General features: G+C 37.4%; 1 long non-coding RNA gene across 1 annotated transcript in view; it reads left to right on the forward strand.

Annotated features, from left to right (window-relative positions):
- Positions 1-18,306, forward strand: part of LOC145532853 (uncharacterized) — a 59,184-nt gene that overhangs the window by 17,892 nt on the left and 22,986 nt on the right. The window contains exon 3 of the long non-coding RNA XR_014073621.1: positions 14,293-17,590. This is a non-coding gene — a long non-coding RNA (uncharacterized LOC145532853). The remainder of the gene's footprint in view (positions 1-14,292; positions 17,591-18,306) is intronic.

The raw sequence follows: 18,306 nt of genomic DNA on the forward strand, positions 1-18,306 counted from the left end.
CTAATCACTGGGCCATCAGGGAAGACCCTCATGAAGATATTATCTTACGAGCAAGAGCAGACATTGGCATTTAAGCTACTAAATATTGAATTGACAAATGCTTTGATATTGAATTTGATTCTAGATTTGTTGGAAAAGGAAATAGCAACCCACTCCAGTGTTCTTGCCTGGAGAATCCCAGGGATGGAGTAGCCTGGTGGACTGCAGTCCATGGGGTTGCACAGAGTTGGACACGACTGAAGCAACTTAGCAGCAGCAGCAGCTAGATTCATTGGGTCTATTTGTTCTCTCTGAAGTGAACACCATGATCTGTGAATCATTTATGTCATTACTGATTTCATTCCATGCATTAATTTATTCAATAAAAATTTTTTATTGAATGCCCTTAACACTCACTTTGTAAGGTGCTACAAGGCATACAATTCTGCCTGATACTTAGAGAAAAGCATTTGAGTTACCGTGCCTATTTATCATTGCCTCAGCCTGTTACAAGCATCCTCCTAATAAAGTGATAATAAAAACTTGTGGGTCTTGCAAATAATAGTTGTAATAGGATTGGTTCTCTGGCAGTAAAATATTTGTGCATATATTAACTTTCTAAATATGAATAGAATCATTTCCAAAAGATGATCTTTTGGTTTTTGTTGACTCTAAATGCTCTAAAATTTAGCTTGTGAAGCTGGATATACTAAGTTGTGTGTGTGTGTCCTGGTTAAGCCCAGAACTGATGAGAAACTAGGCTGCAGCTAAGTGAGTACTATGAGACGATGCTAGGACTTTCCCAGTGGTCCAATAATTGCCTCCCTGCTTCCATGGCAGGGTGGCACAGGTTTGATTCCTGTTGGGGGAACTAAGATCCCACATGCTTCACGGTATGGCCAAAAAACAAAATAAAATAGAGATCAAGACCATCCATGTGTTTTTAACTTACACAATGCATTTATCCTTCTAGAGAGTAAAAATCTAGAAATAACCTTATTTTGTTTTTTAATTATAGATGCTGTTTTTTAGTAATGATATTTCTCTGTTTGACACATATATGCATAAATAGTGAAGAAATGTAAAAACCTAGGCTTACTAGGGAACTGCATGTATGAAAAATCCTCTGAAGTAAAACATGATGATGAATGTGTCTTGTCCTAGCACTTAGGAAATTGGTGATCTAAAGCATCTGAGCTTGGATTGTAATCCCTCTGTGAGTTCATTTCACACTGAGCAGTAGAACACAATAAAATATACTCAACTAAATTCTGGACATTGATGGTATTTCATTTTTGTGGGTGTTTTTAGCTTCACTGGACTTAGAAATAGTCTTGTTCTAGAAGTGTAAATAACAGTCTTCTCATATCCTTTTCATCCTTCGTATTTCAGTTTGCAGCATCCCTTCTCAGCTTCGGTATCAGCTTCTCATTCTTTCTCCATCTTCCCCAGCACATGCTGGGTACTCTGAACAAAGAATCTTGAACTTAGCTATCTTCATCATCACATAATACATAGCTAGAGATATTTCTCTTTTAGATTTATTTTCTATAGTCATTAAATCAAAAAGCCTCTGTATCCTTACGGGTACTTACTTTTGGTTTTATTTGGAAGACACACGGTTCTAAAAAGTTAGGCAAAACATTTTTTTTCATTTGTCTTAAGCCTTCTGTAGAAATAGGAAAGTAGAGGAGGCAAACTTATTTTCATCTAAACAAATAAAAAAATACTCTCCATAGAAAAGTGAACTTGTTTATGTGTTTTCTTATTAATTTGAGGAAAATGGTATACTTTTATATTTTGTTTTGAGAGGATTTTTGATATTTCCAACAAAATAGGTGATCATTGATGTGAAAGGGTGAGCAAAAACATGTGTACTGGCCTCTGATACTCTACACAAATGTGGTATTTTAGAGTGCCCATGTTGAGATTGTTGTTGTTTAGTCACTAAGTCATGTCCAACCCTTTTCTGACTCCATGGACTGTAGCCCATCAGGCTCCTCTGTCTAGGCGCTCTGCCAAGCAAGAATGCTGGAGTGGGTTGGGATTTCCTTCTCCAGGGGATCTTCGCAACCAAGGGATTGAGCCTGCATCTCCTATATTGGCAGGTAGATTCTTTACTGCTGAGCCAGCAGGGAATGTTTGAAAGTCATCATTTAAAACTTTTCTCAATCTGTGAAAATACCAATTGGTATTGGTTGAGGGTATGCAGAGATACCTAGTCCTTGGTTTCCTACAGTAGTAGATAGCCTTGTTCAAGACAGACTACTTGGAAGGACATGTGTGTGTCTGAAAAAGTCTCCAAAGCACTGGTCCTAGGACAAATTAATCATGGAATTTCTGATTTTTCTATTGCAAGACCACCAGAAAGTGATGCTTTAGATGATGTTAATTTTCTGTAGAAATTGCCACAAAGAACTACAAAATATGTCCTAAGGTTTTGTTTTTTAGAAGATTGTTATATTAAAATAAAAAAAAGGCACATGGACTATATTTTTGAGGATACACATATTTAGCACATTCATTATGTTGTTAAATACTCTTAATGAAGTTACTGGCAGGAGATTCTCCTGAAAATAAGAAGCAAATTGGTAGCAATTGTTTTCTTTCTTTCTCATTTCGTGGACAATTATGTTACTTTTTGTGGGAAGTCAAATGTTAAATTTTGTGCTTACTGATCTGATATCAAGAATTTAAAAACATATTTTCTTCAAATGGCTGGCATTTTTATAAAGGCAGTATACTTTAAATATTCCTTTAAAAAATAAGCTTTCAAGATTTCCATGGAAATGGCAGGATTGAGAAAAATACCTATTTGGCTTTTTTCCCCCTTTGACATTATAATGACTTTATAATGAAGCTGCATATTGACTTTGTAATGAAGCTACATAACGCTGATATTTGCCAAGGGATAATATAAGAATGGATCTTTTCACATCTTTGAAAATATGAAAGCTGCTTGAAGTATTTTCTATACGAAAACCTTCTCTTGACCCCTCATTTCCCACCAGATATTGTCCAATTTCTTTACCTCCTTCACTAGCAAACGTTTTTAAAATGGTAGTGAGTGCCTTCTGTCTTCTCATTCTTTACAAAACCCCCTTCAGCTGGACTTCTTTTTATTTTCAAATTTAGACTGCATGGGGTCTTAGTTGTAGCCTGTGGGCTCAGAAGTTGTGGTGTGCAGGCTTAGTTGCCCTGCGGTATGTGGAATCTTAGTTCCTCAACCAGGGATTGAACTCACATATCCTGCATTGGAAGGCATATTCTTAGCCACTGTACCACCGGGAAGTCCCAACCTCAATAAATTTGTTTTTCAGTGAACAAACAAGAAAGAGTAGATGATTTTTAGTGTATTGGTAAGAAAGTGTTTAATTTTCTTATTTAAAATGTATAAAATGCTGGTTGTGGTTCTATGATTAGTCAACTCCAAACTACTGCACAATTGCACTCATCTCACATGCTAGTAAAATAATGCTCAAAATTCTCCAAGCCAGGCTTCAGCAATATGTGAACTGTGGATGTCCAGATGTTCAACCTGGTTTTAGAAAAGGCAGAGGAACCAGAGATCAAATTGCCAACATCCGCTGGATCATCGAAAAAGCAAGAGAGTTCCAGAAAAACATCTATTTCTGCTTTATTGACTATGCCAAAGCCTTTAACTGTGTGGATCACAAGAAACTGGGGAAAATTCTGAAAGAGATGGGAATACCAGAGCATCTGACCTGTCTCTTGAGAAACCTGTATGCAGGTCAGGAAGCAATAGTTAGAACTGGACATGGAACAACAGACTGGTTCCAAATAGGAAAAGGAGTACATCAAGGCTGTATATTGTCACCCTGCTTATTTAACTTATATGCAGAGTAACATCATGAGAAACGCTGGGCTGGAAGAAACACAAGCTGGAATTAAGATTTCCGGGAGAAATATCAATAACCTCAGATATGCAGATGCCACCACCCTTATGGCAGAAAGTGAAGAAGAACTAAAGAGCCTCTTGATGAAAGTGAAAGAGGAGAGTGAAAAAGTTGGCTTAAAGCTCAACATTCAGAAAACTAAGATCATGGCATCTGGTCCCATCACTTCATGGGAAATAGATGGGGAAACAGTGGAAACAGTGTCAGACTTTATTTTTTGGGGCTCCAAAATCACTGCGGATGGTGATTGCAGCCATGAAATTAAAAGACACTTACTCCTTGGAAGGAAGGTTTTGGCCAACCTAGATAGCATATTTAAAAGCAGAGACATTACTTTGCCAACAAAAGTCCATCTAGTCAACGCTATGATTTTTCCAGTGGTCATGTATGGATGTGAGAGTTGGATGGTGAAGAAAGCTGAGCGCCAAAGAATTGATGCTTTTGAACTGTGGTGTTGGAGAAGACTCTTGAGAGTCCCTTGGACTGCAAGGAGATCCAATCAATCCATCCTAAAGGAGATCAGTCCTGGGTGTTCATTTGAAGGTCTGATGTTGAAGCTGAAACTCCAACACTTTGGCCACCTGATGCGAAGAGTTGACTCATTGGAAAAGACCCTAATGCTGAGAAGGATTGGGGGCAGGAGAAGAAAGGGACGACAGAGGATGAGATGGTTGGATGGCATCACTGACTCGATGGACATGGGTTTGGGTAAACTCCGGGAGTTGGTGATGGACAGGGAGGCCTGGCATGCTGCAATTCACGGGGTCGCAAAGAGTCGGACACGACTGAGTGACTGAACTGAACTGAAGGCTCTTTTTGGCTTTCCAGATGGCTCAGCGGTAAAGAATCCACCTGCAATGTAGGAGACGTGGGTTCAGTCCCTGGGTCAGGAAGATCCCCTGGAGGAGGACATGGCAACCCACTCCAGTGTTCTTGGCTGGAGAATTCCATGGACAGAGGAGCCTGGCAGGTTACAGTCCATGGGGTCACAAGAGTCAGACACAATTTAGCAACTGAGTGATACCAGCAACGTGACTCTTTACCCTGAGAATTCTTTACTCCTTTGCTGAGCTCATACCCGGTAATGGAAGGTTCATTCTAAATGGTTTCACTAGAAGAATCTCTTCCTAGTAAGAGACTTAAACTTCTACTAGAAAACTGATTCATCACTGTTGAGAAACATAACTGCTGTGAGATTTCCTCTGTAACATCTTTGAAAATCTCTCCCAACAGGCCCCATCAGGGCCTGAGTAAGACCAGTAACCTTTGGTCATGTCTTCACAAGAACAGGATTTATTTTTGACTCCGCTTAATTATTTTCTGGACTCTAGTTTTATAAAATCATTACTTTTTTATTTTATGGGTTGGGTGCTGGGGGTAAACTGTTCTAAAGCAAGGATATATTGGAAATGTTTACTCTGTGGCCAAAATTGTCCAAACTTGACTTTGGAGTCAATATATTTACAGGGTATTTTGTGCTTATCAAAATCACTTGCAGCCAAAATAAAATGTCAATCAGAGTCATACATTGTACTGCTAGAAATCCAAGATTTCATTGGATTTTTGTGATGTATATCTCATCATGGTCCAGTTTGACAGAAATTAAATTAAATTGCCATTTCAAATAAATCCAGAAGATGGAAAATATAGATAATTTTTAATACATGAAAAAGATACGTTCTTCACTAGCAGTACATGCCATGGTCAAAATAAATAAGTAAATTTAAAGATGATTTGAGATTAAAATTGCTTTCAGTAAAAGATATCATTAAAGCTAGTGACAGTTAAACAGCAGTGTCATAATGGAATAGATATTACTATAGGAAGATAATTAAAATTCTCCAAATGAGCTTTATAAACTACGAGATTCATGTAAGAATTAGTGTTATATGCTATTTCATTGTTGAAGCTATTTGATGTTTAGTAGGTGAGGTATTTATTAGACTTTTTTGTAATATATCATAAACATAGCTTAGAATGACCAAAATATCATAATGAGACTTTTAATTTTGAAGACTACAAAGAGTAGTTACATCATTCAATTAAAAATTTTTTCAAAAAGCACGCGTAAGATTGAAGCATCAGGGGACTTTCCTGCTGGTTCAGTGGTTAAGACTTTGCCTTCCTATGCAGGTGGTGTGGGTTCAATCCCTTGTCAGGGAGCCAAGATCCTATATGGTTCATGGGCAAAAAATCAAAAGGTAAAACAGAAGCAGTATTGTAACAAACTCAATGAAGACTTTGAAAATGGTCCACATAAAAAAATACTTTTCAAAAAGACTGTCAAATCAAGCCAAAAAAAAAAAGATTAGTTACAAAAGGAAATATTATAACCATTATAAATGGAATATTATATATTCCTATAACACTCTTAAGACATTCCATAAAATTGTATAATTTTTAACTTAAAATAGCTATGAGATTAAAAAATTAAAAGAAAGAAATATGAACATTCTGATACATAAATCACACTTTCCAGCCTTTATCTAAATCCATATATGTTTTTATAGGAATAAGCATAAGTGACATGCAATTTTAAATATTTATGATTTTCACCTAAAATAATGTATTTTTCACATCTTGCTGTATACTCTCCATGAACACCATTTTAAATAATCACTTAATATTCCCTTTGGTGGATTGCTATAATTTGCTTGACTACTTTTTTTCATACTGGATTCAGTTACATTATGTTTCCTTCCTGGGAAGGCACCACTTATAATATTTAGTTGTAATAAGTAACTCCCTGTGTGGCATGTTGGAGTAAGTGCTAAAAAATATTTCTCATTTCAAAATTTCCATGTAAAGTTATTGTTCGTCATTATACCTTGGCCTGAATCAGTCAGCGTATTAGTTCTAGCCAAAGTACGGGGTGTGAGCATAGTGCTTGAATCTAGGCTCACCCTGGGAGACCAGATCTGGTGGGCTGACACTGAGGACAGATTCTTGTATGAGAATGGATTCCCCAGAGGCTAAGAGAAGACACCTCATTTGCAGTATAAAATGTACTAATGGCTGCTGCTGCACAAGTAAAAATGAACAACTTTAAGTATATTTTTTTATGTCTTGAGTTGGAGCAAGTCTGGGGAGCTGTTACTATTCACAGTGTGTATCCAGTATGGGTAGAAAAAGAATACATTTACTTGATCAGAAATTTAACACAACAGAGTAACATGACTGTGCTATCAATGGTTCCAAGTCAGTAAAGTCAAAGTTTCACTTGTCAGTTTTGTTGTTTGTCATTAAACCATGAAGAAAATACCGATGACTGGTGAGATTTTTGAAAACTGATCTGTTTTTTTTTGTATTCTTTCACAGTCCAAATGACCAAGAAATCAATGGAATAGGGGTTCATTTAAATTAAAGGCAGAATTCAAGAAACAATAAGATGATTTCTTTTTTCATTAATGGGCTGCACTGTATGTTGAAAGCTAACTTTCGTTCACTAAGTTGTGCTACGGCCACTATGACCAAAATGATATCACTCACTTTTGAGAATTTCATTGGTGCAATGAAGTAAATTGCAAATTATATGAGTTGCAAATTATGTGTATAAACATCACAGTAATTATGTTCATTCATTCATTCATGTAACAATATTTTTTTTTTGAGTTTTTGTATGTGGTAGTATCTAGGGGATATAGTGGTGAACAAGACAAAGTCCTTATCCTCATGGAGCTTATATTCTAGATAATAGAGGTAGGCCCAAACAAGTAAAATATACAAAAATTTGTATGTACAGTAACAAACAAAAACTAAAGGAACATGTAGTCACATCTGTTGTATATAATATGGTCATAGACGATCTTCCAAGTCTGAGATATCAGAATCAACACATGAAGGGGAGAAGGGAACACCATGGAGGTCTATGGGAAGAAGAATTTCTGGGTGAAAAAATAGCAAGCGACAAGGTGTTGAGGTGGAGACATTCTGGGTATTGTCCAGGGAAGAGATGAAGCAGATGTGTTAGGGCAGAGTGAATGGGGTCAGGAGTGGCATAAGATGAGTTAAGAAGGGTGGTAAGATAGAGCTGGTATAGGACTTTTAGACCACTGTCATGACTCTGGCTTTTACTTAGTGTGAATTTAGAATCCAAGACAAGGTTTCCACTAGAAGAGAAACATGGTCAGATTTCCTTTAAGGGAATGACTCTGCAGTGCAGAAATTTGACTATATAAAGAAATAGATGATATAAAATGAGAAAGAAAAAAGGGAAACCAGTTAGTTAGCAACCTCTGTGCAAAGGACAGGTAACTATAGCTTTGAGGCAGTAAAAGTGGTTTGATTTAGGATCTATTTTGAAGGATGAGCTGATAGGTCTCTGTTAAACTGAATGATGTTAAGTGAGAAGACCAGCAAGACTGGGGCTTTTCACCTGAGCAATTAGTCAGAGGGGATTGCCATTTATTGAGGTATAAAAGAATGTGGGAGGAGTTATTCCTTAACTCTGGTTGGAGGCAGGAAGAAGAGGAGAGATTTTGGTTCCTTGAGAAGTCATTGTTATCAGAGGTGGTGCATGCGTCTGAGTGCGGTCCCTGTGTTTCCGAGGAATGTGCTTAGTGTCTGGCAAGCCTCTCGGTTCCTTGCTCAGGCTCAGTGTGATGGCAGGATTCCATATCATCGTTTCATCCCATCCGCCAAAGCCCTTGGTCCCAAGCAGGGTCCCCACAGTTGGTCGTCTCTCTGTCGGTACCACGAATACTCAAGGATGCCTTCATCCTTTCATTCATTGATTTACTCACTTGCTTGTCAATGTGTATGTACTGAGCACAGTGTGTAAGGTATTTGTGGGAATATCTAGGTGACCAAAAAAAGTATATCCTCCAGGGACTCCCAGTCTACTGAACTGATAAACAAATAGATAAGTCCAATATGACTATTACCAGGGCACAGTGAAAGGGCACCTTATCCATGAGGTGGACTTGAGATTAAAAGATAAATGCTCCTTTCCCAATTTAAAGAGTAGAGTTTGAAATTCCAGGCACAGGGGACATCTCCGACACCAGGCTGTCTGCTGTTGTTGCTGGAGGATGGCCATTGCTCAGGCTCCTTACAATGAATCTCCACTATGGGGGGGCCAGGCTGCTGTCTGGTCATCATCTATGAAGGAATAGGTGCTTCCTCTTTTCCATCTCCAGGCCATTTGTGCCCATGGCAGTTGGGAATTGGGCCTGATGTCTTAGCAGATGGCAGGATTCGGTGGTTCCTGTTCAGTTCCACTTCCAGAAAGTGGTCTCTATCCTGTCTTTAATCCCTTTATATGCATTTCCTGGAGTGATCAGACTTTTTAATATGACTTTCATGGTTTCTTCCTCATTCGATGCCCTGCATGTCTCTTTCAACTCACTGAGATGAAATCTTAATCCCTGGTGGTGCTAGCTAAGCCTTCTCCCTACATTTGCTGCTCTGGAACTGCTCCCTACAGGCCTTCTGTGTGGCTGACTGTCCTCCTTATCTTCACATAATAGCTACTTAGTGAACAGTCCCCTTCTTCAGTTTCCATCTGGGCTTCACAGGGATGGAAAAAGACATTATTCTAGAAATAAGTTATAGTTCAACACTTCTAAAAGGGTATAAGACATAAAGGGAATATAGATGGCCAAGAGGAAAATAAAACAGTAAACAATAGTAAAGAAGATAAAACAAATGCTAAAAATAACAGAGAGGTATAGTCTTAATATATATTATTGAAATGCACATAATTGAAATGGTGGCTCCAAAGCCTTCTAGGAAGGGATATGGCTACATGATTGTCTGGACAGAGAAATAGCAATTACGGCTTAAGGGCGTATCATTCAGTTCAGTCAGTTCAGTTGCTCAGTCGTGTCCAGATCTTTTTGACCCCATGGACTGTAGCACGCCAGGCCTCCCTGTCCATTACCAACTCCCGGACTTTACTCAAACTCATGTCCATTGAGTCAGTGATTCCATCCAACCATCTCATCCTCTGTTGTCCCCTTCTCCTCCCACCTTCAACCTTTCCCAGCATCAGGGTCTTTTCAAATGAGTCAGCTCTTCGCATCAGGTGGCCAAAGTATTGGAGTTTCAGCTTCAGCATCAGTCCTTCCAATGAATATTCAGGACTGATTTCCTTTAGGATGGACTGGTTGCATCTCCTTGCAGTCCAAGGGATTCTCAAGACGTATATTCTGCGATAATGTTTTCTTTTTTTTTAATTCCATATCTGTTAGTTATTTACATGAACCCTCCATCATAAGATTCCTCAAGTAAAAAATAATTTTGGCTTTATCTGCCATTTACCTTTTTGATGCAATCTGAACACTCTAGCAAATAAAGACTGTCCTGAAAAGACCCACTGAACGTGTTATGTGGGAAGACACTGGGAGGGACTTGCTGAGGGGAAGAACTGTTGTGTCTCCACCTCTTCAGATTAGAGAGAATGCCTCATTCTTTGGGTGGGCCTGTGGGTAGTGGTTGAGGTGTTCTGCAGGGGCTGTGGACAAGGCACTGACAGAACCCCAAGGTCTGGCTACACAATACTCGAAATCCTTCTAATCCATTTGCTTAAATACAACCCAAATAATGGAAAGAAAAAAAAAATCCAACAATCTAGTCATTGGACAACAATAAATTACAGTAATAACAGAGCTGCCACTGAAATCAGTCTCACACCTTTGCAGGGATTAGTGTAACACTCCCAGGTGGAATCCCAACCACTGGGAATTCCCTACGGGTCACCAAGGCAGTTGCCAGGGCTCACAGTCACCGTGTTTGCTCAACTATGCTCTTCTTGCTCTGAAGACAAAACTTGGATAATCAACTAGTGTGTTTTGTGCACTTTTTCATGAGTTTCCCATCAGAGTTTCCTCCCTCTTTCTTTTTTTTTTTCATCAGTTACAAGATGCTAATATGCTAGTATGATGATGTTGGGCTTAGACAGGGATCATAAATGTTCAAATCAATTCTATGTAGTCCTTGTTATGTGCCTGGCTGCAGCTCTGATAAAAGACGAGTAAAACACAATCCTGATCCTCAGAGAAGCAGGCTAATTATCTGAGATTGCTAAAAGTTAGGTATGATGTTGTCTCACATTTACATAGGAATTACACCCTGAAATACAGAAATGCTGAGCAGTGAGTGACAAAAGACCCAAAAGAGCATCCTAGATATGGAATTTTAGTATTTATGTGTGGGTAGCAGGTCACGTTAGTGAGGATTCATAGTAATACAGGAAGTTTTGGTGAACAAGTTGTGTCAACAAGAACAGAAATTTTAAAAAAGCTAATGCAGAGCACTTGTGATGTGACATACCCTTTTCTAAGTTCTTTATTATATCATTCATTTGTTCCTTGCAAAAACTCTCTATGGGCTATGTATTATTATAATCATCCTTGACTCGAGTCTGTGTTCTTAACTGCTAAATCCCATTGATTCTCAGAAGGGTACAAGGCATGTTTGTGAAGAAATTTAGATAGGATTTGGAAATTCTGTATTGTATATAAAGAAAGGCAGCACCATCTCTAACCTGTGGGTAGCACTTAATTCTTCAACATAGCATATAGCTTGAGTTAAGGATAGATAACACACTTTCAAAATAGAATGATGGCAGATATAAATTTTAAAATTTCCTTACTTGATTCACTTTCCAAAGAGCAGAGAGAACTTCAATCTATTTAAATGCCTTTAAAATGACAGGTGCTTCTATTTTCTAGATACAAATTTTGTATTTTGAGATGTTGGTTTATCAGATTTATGATTTGCAATTGTAAATGTAAGTGATTGATTCATACTAAATACCGAATCCAAATGAAGACTTCTCTATATATTAGGTTAGCTGATTGTAGGTTTTGTAACAAAACCCACACATTTTCCTTTATAAAATGGGCACTTTGCCAAGCAGCTTTTGGGTAACTTACTAATGTGCCAATAGCCTGTTTTCAGCTTCTCTGTAATGAGTCCTCAGTCCTTATTGAGTCCTCAGTCCTTATGTTTGAAGACAGAAAAAACCCATAGAGAAAAGTATATTTATCACTTCTCCAGTTCTTAGTCTTTAAGTGGTGAATTTTAAAGAGAGAACAGACGAGATCGGGCGCGTTCAGGGTGGATGGCCGTAGACTAGGTGGGGGGTCCAGGAAGGGGAACACATGTAAACCCATGGCTGATTCATGTCAATGTATGGCAAAAACTATTACAATATTGTAAAGTAATTAGCCCCCAACTAAAATAAATAAATTTATTAAAAAAAAAAAAAAACTTAGCAACTAAACAACAAGATCATAATAATATAATTCTGATGATCTTCCTTTTAACTAACTTGGAATCAAACTATAGATTATAAATTAATTACATTTTTCACTAATGGGTAAATAAATTCAATAACTGTAAGTTTAAAAAAAAATAAAAATAAAAAAAAATAAAGAGAGAACAATTTCATATTTGGCGTCTGTTATTAAATATGTGGTTTCCTTCTTCTTTGGGGGTAAATTTTTGTTACTTTATAAAAAATGCTAACATATTTGTATTAATAACTAATCAACACTGATAGAAGTGTAGGGCATTTTAATTAATATATTTGAATGAACTTCTTGTTCTGAGTTTAATTATAGGGAGATAAAATATTAATGACTTCAAAATGAATGTATAAAAATATTTTATTACTTTTATTCCAATTATAATTTCTTTTAACTTTGTTCTTAGTTTGAAGCATATTATTTTTTTCAAATGAGGAGGCTACAGCAAGGATATATTTATTTCAACAAGGATGGGTTGATTTTAATCAATTTTTAAACAAGAACAGAAAATGGCCTTATTAGCGTGTAATGGAACATGATAACTCTTATTTTAAATTTTATTTGAATTTTTCATTTATTTCATTGAGATGTTTGAGGCATGTTGAATATTTTAGTGCAAAGGTTCAAGTTCTTTTTTTGTGGTTATTTGCAAAGAAGGACAAGAATATTAAAGACCCTTGATGAAAGAGGCTGGTCTTTGAGGAAAAAGCCTCTTCTTTCAAGGGCTTTCAAAATTTGCTTTGGGAGTACTGTTGGTTATTTAACTCTTGCTTGTGTTACCTTACTTATACAATCAAAGTATTTAATTTCCATGCAGGAGTATGTGTCTTAAGACACCATGTGTAAAAAGATTTAGTTTCTGGGTGAAAGATTTTAGTGACCATAACATGTAGACAGAACAGACAAAGTGAACTTCAAAATTACTGGGACATAAAACACCAGACTAATTATTTATAAAAAATTATTTATAAACTATAATTATCTAGAGAAAAGAAAAGAAAGAAAGAAAAATTATGTTCATCTGCAAATGGCATTCATTGTATATTTATTCAAACAGTGATTTCTATGATTTTAATAGCAATATTTCCGGAATAGATGGTTTTGTGACAAGCAAGTAAAGACCAGCCCCAATTTATAATATTAATAGCAAAAATATAATTTGATAAATTACTATGTAGATTTCTGACTCTCTAGTGATCATAGATGTTAAGATAAGAAATTTAGTTTGTTCTCCATGTGTGTAATATTTAAATGTTAACGTAATAGAAAAGTGCAAAACTTGAGCTATGTCTTTTTTGTCAAGAATTTGTAGAATTGCATGAGCATTGAGAAGAAAGTGAATGAGAAGGCAGAGCAATAAATGAACACTTAAATAGGTACTATTTCTGCTTATAGAAGTAGTGTACTTGCAATATAGGCAATTTGAAAATACATAGAAGCGGAAGGAAGACAGAAAAGCTAAACATACAACCTGGAAATAACTATCATTAACTCTTAGCTGTATTTCCTTCCAGTGTTCTTTATTTTCACTTTTGAATGCAACTAATTGAGATCATATTTAATTATTTTTTATTCTGCATTTATTTTCTGCTTAATATTATATCAGGAACATCTCACTAAACTCCTTTGAAAATGTAATTTTTAATAACTGCAAAACCAATCAAGATACAATGTGTTATAATTTATTTGATGATTCTGTTATTTGAACATTTAGTTTATTTCCACTTGATCTCTGCAGTAATTCATGCATCATTATCATTATCATCTTGGTATATAAATCTTTGTCAGCTCCATCTTATTATTTCCTTAGAGTAATTTTTAGAATTGAAGCTAGTAGGCTGTTTATTCGTTTAATCATTCCTAGAACAAACACACTTGGACAGCCAACTTTGTGCTATGAAACATTTTTAAGGCTTTTGATACATAATATGAAATTGCTATCCAGAGTGATCATACCACTTTATTGGTGATTATGCCAAATATACCTACCTCCTGTTATTATGCCTTGGTATATATAGTTCCTTCTATAATGAATTGGCTTGACCTGTGTAAATCAGTATTTTATAATGGAAATGTTTTATGGTTTGTCATGAAAGACGTCTTTGTGGCCTCTACTTTGTTCTTTCTTAAATCCCACATTCTAGGGGAAGCCAGGTGCCATATCATGAGAACACTTATGCAACCTTGAAAAGTGGTACATGTGGCAAGGAACTCAGGCCTCCCGTCAAGAGCCAGCAAGGACCTTGAGTCCTCCAGTGAACAACTATATGAGTGAGTTATCTTGCAAGCAGACCCTCCAGCCCTGGGCTAGCTTTCAGATGACTGTGGTCCTGGCCAACACTTTGATGGCCACTCATTGGAACTTCTGTGCCAGAACCAGCCAGCTAAGCCACTGCTGGATTCTTGACCCCCAGAAACCGAGTAAGATGATAAATAATTTTTGTTTTAACTTGCTACATCTGGGGATAATTTGTTACACATCAATAGATAATCAATACAACCTCCTACCAGCAGTTGGGATAGAGTCCTTGCTGACATTGTAATTTGTAGGTTAATCTGGCAGTTAAAAACCATCTTATTGTTTTATTTGCATAATTTAATTTTTTCATGTTTATTCACCTTTCCCCCCATTTCTAATTGGTTATTTATGTGTATCCATTTTGTTTTAATCAGTGCTTCATTTTTTTCTCTGGGATTTGAATTTCCAATAGGAACAGCATAAAAGTGCCAATAAATACAATAAGGAAGCCTCAGAAATGCATAATTCAAAGATTTTATTAGGTTGACTAAGGGTTTAGATTTGGACAAAAATTAACTCTTAGAGATATGGTTTGGCATTTCTCATGGTACCCTCTTTGGTATCCTCTTAGAGATAGTTTGGTATTTCTCCTGACACCCTCTTCAAATCAACTGTGTACATCCAAAAAATACTACAACATTATTTCTAATCTCCGTGCTCTTCCCACAATGTGAATGTCACACTCCTCCCATTAACTGGTAGGGTGTATAAACTCTACCAAATAGAGTTTATAGACAAATAGATTTAAGGGACTAGACCTGATAGACAGAGTGCCGGATGAACTATGGACAGAGGTTCGTGACATTGTACAGGAGACAGGGATCAAGAAAATCCCCATGGAAAAGAAATGCAAAAAAGCAAAATGGCTGTCTGAGGAGGCCTTACAGATAGCAGGGAAGAGAAGAGAAGTGAAAAGCAAAGGAGAAAAGGAAAGATATTCCCATCTCAATGCAGAGTTCCAAAGAATAGCAAGGAGAGATAAGAAAGCATTCCTCAGCGATCAGTGCAAAGAAATAGAGGAAAACAATAGATTGGGAAAGACTAGAGATCTCTTCAAGAAAATTAGAGATACCAAAGGAACATTTCATACAAAGATAGGCTCGATAAAGGACAGAAATGGTATGGACCTAACAGAAGCAGAAGACATTAAGAAGAGGTGGCAAGAATACACAGAAGAACTGTACAAAAAAGATCTTCATGACCCAGATAATCATGATGGAGTGATCACTCACCTAGAGCCAGACATCCTGGAATGTGAAGTCAAGTGGGCCTTAGAAAGCATCACTACAAACAAAGCTAGTGGAGGTGATGGAATTCCAGTTGAGCTATTTCAAATCCTCAAAGGTGATGCTGTGAAAGTGCTACATTCGATATGCCAGCAAATTTGGAAAACTCAGCAGTGGCCACAGGACTGGAAAAGGTCACTTTTCATCCCAATCCCAAAGAAAGGCAATGCCAAAGAATGCTCAAACTACCGCACAATTGCACTCATCTCACATGCTAGTAAAGTAATGCTCAAAATTCTCCAAGCCAGGCTTCAGCAATACGTGAACCGTGAACATCCAGATGTTCAAGCTGGTTTTAGAAAAGGCAGAGGAACCAGAGATCAAATTGCCAATATCTGCTGGATCATCGAAAAAGGAAGAGAGTTCCAGAAAAACATCTATTTCTGCTTTATTGACTATGCGAAAGCCTTTGACTGTGTAGATCACAATAAACTGTGGAAAATTCTGAAAGAGATGGGAATACCAGACCATCTGACCTGTCTCTTGAGAAACCTGTTTGCAGGTCAGGAAGCAACAGTTAGAACTGGACATGGAACAACAGACTGCTTCCAAATAGGAAAAGGAGTACATCAAGGCTGTATATTGTCACCCTGCTTATTTAACTTATATGCAGAGTACATCATGAGAAACGCTGGGCTGGAAGAAACACAAGCTGGAATCAAGATTGCCGGGAGAAATATCAATAACCTCAGATATGCGGATGACACCACCCTTATGGCAGAAAGTGAAGAAGAACTAAAGAGCCTTCTGATGAAGGTGAAAGAGGAGAGTGAAATAGTGGCTTAAAGTCCAATGTTCAGAAAACTAAGATCATGGCATCTGGTCCCTTCACTTCATGGGAAATAGATGGGGAAACAGTGGAAACAGTGTCAGACTTTATTTTTTGGGGCTCCAGAATCACTGCTGATGGTGACTGCAGCCATGAAATTAAAAGACGCTTACTCCTTGGAAGGAAGGTTATGGCCAACCTAGATAGCATATTTAAAAGCAGAGACATTGCCAACAAAAGTCCATCTAGTCAAGGCTGTGGTTTTTCCAGTGGTCTTGTATGGATGTGAGAGTTGGATGGTGAAGAAAGCTGAGCGCTGAAGAATTGATGCTTTTGAACTGTGGTGTTGGAGAAGACTCTTGAGAGTCCCTTGGACTGCAAGGAGATCCAATCAATCCATCCTAAAAGAGATCAATCCTGGGTGTTCATTGGAAGGTCTGATGTTGAAGCTGAAACTCCAATACTTTGGCCACCTCATGCGAAGGGTTGACTCATTGGAAAAGACCCTAATGCTGGGTAGGATTGGGGGCGGGAGGAGAAGGGGACGACAGAGGATGAGATGGTTGGATGGCATCACCGACTCGATGAACATGGGTTTGGGTAGACTCCGGGAGTTGGTGATGGACAGAGAGGCCTGGCGTGCTGCAATTCATGGGGTCGCAAAGAGTCGGATACGACAGAGCGACTGAACTGAACTGAACTAAACTGATAAACTCTATCATCTTGAACCTGGATGAAATTGGGACTGTAGGGGGGGCTGTGTGGCTTTTGAATTAGATCATAAAGGAGGATTCTTTCTGGTTCTTTTTCAATGCTTGCTCTTGGAGCTTAACTTCTCTGATGCAAGGAAGTCCAAACTACCCCACTTGAGAGGATACTAGGAAAGTATCACTCATAGGTTATTCTCGCCAACAGCCCAGCTGAGATTCTAGCCAACAACCACCATCAATTGTGAAATATGTAAGTGGAGATGCCTCCAGATAATTCCATCTCCAATCTTTGAGTCTTCCCAGGTAAGCTGCAAACATCTTGGAGCAGAAACAATAAAGTGTACTCTGCCCTGTTCGAATTCCTGACCAACAGAATGTGTGAGCATCATATAATTATTTTATACCTCTAAGTTTTAAGTGCTTTTGTTATGCAGCAATAGTAACTGGCACAGCAACCATATAAAGCTGAGTCATATTTTTTTAAAAGCTATTTATTTATTTGTTATTTAATTTTGGTGCTGTGGGTGTGCTGTGCTGGGTCTTTGTTGCTGCAAGCAGACTTTCTTTACTTGCAACAAGTGGAGGCTATTCTCTAGTTGCAGTGTACAGGCTTCTCATTGTGGTGGCTTCTCTTGTTGTGGATTACAGGCTCTAGAGTGCTCGGGCTCAGTAGTTGTGGTGCATGGGTTTAGTTTTCCCTTGGCATGTGGGATCTTCCCAGACTAGGGATCGAACCTAGAACCTATGTCCCCTGCATCGGCAAGTGGATTCTCAACTACTGGACCATCAGGGAAGTCCTTTTTTTTTTTTTAACTATATTAAAAGTCTAATTTAGTTAATATTATTTTAAAAGCACAAGTTAATTAATATATTTTCATGTTTATTAACATTTTACCACTTTTATTAGTAATTGGTTATTTATGTATACCCATTTTGTTTTAATCAGTGCTTCATTTTTTTCCTGTGACTTGAACTTCCATTAGGAACTTTCTAATTTCCATTAGGAAGTCCTTTTTATTTATTAATTTTATATATTAAATATATATAATACATATATATTAAAAAGGAAGTCCTTAATTTATACATACACATAT

This window comes from Giraffa tippelskirchi, chromosome 13 (assembly GCF_054371585.1).
Source record: "Giraffa tippelskirchi isolate mGirTip1 chromosome 13, T2T-mGirTip1v1.2.pri, whole genome shotgun sequence".
NCBI lineage: Eukaryota > Metazoa > Chordata > Mammalia > Artiodactyla > Giraffidae > Giraffa > Giraffa tippelskirchi.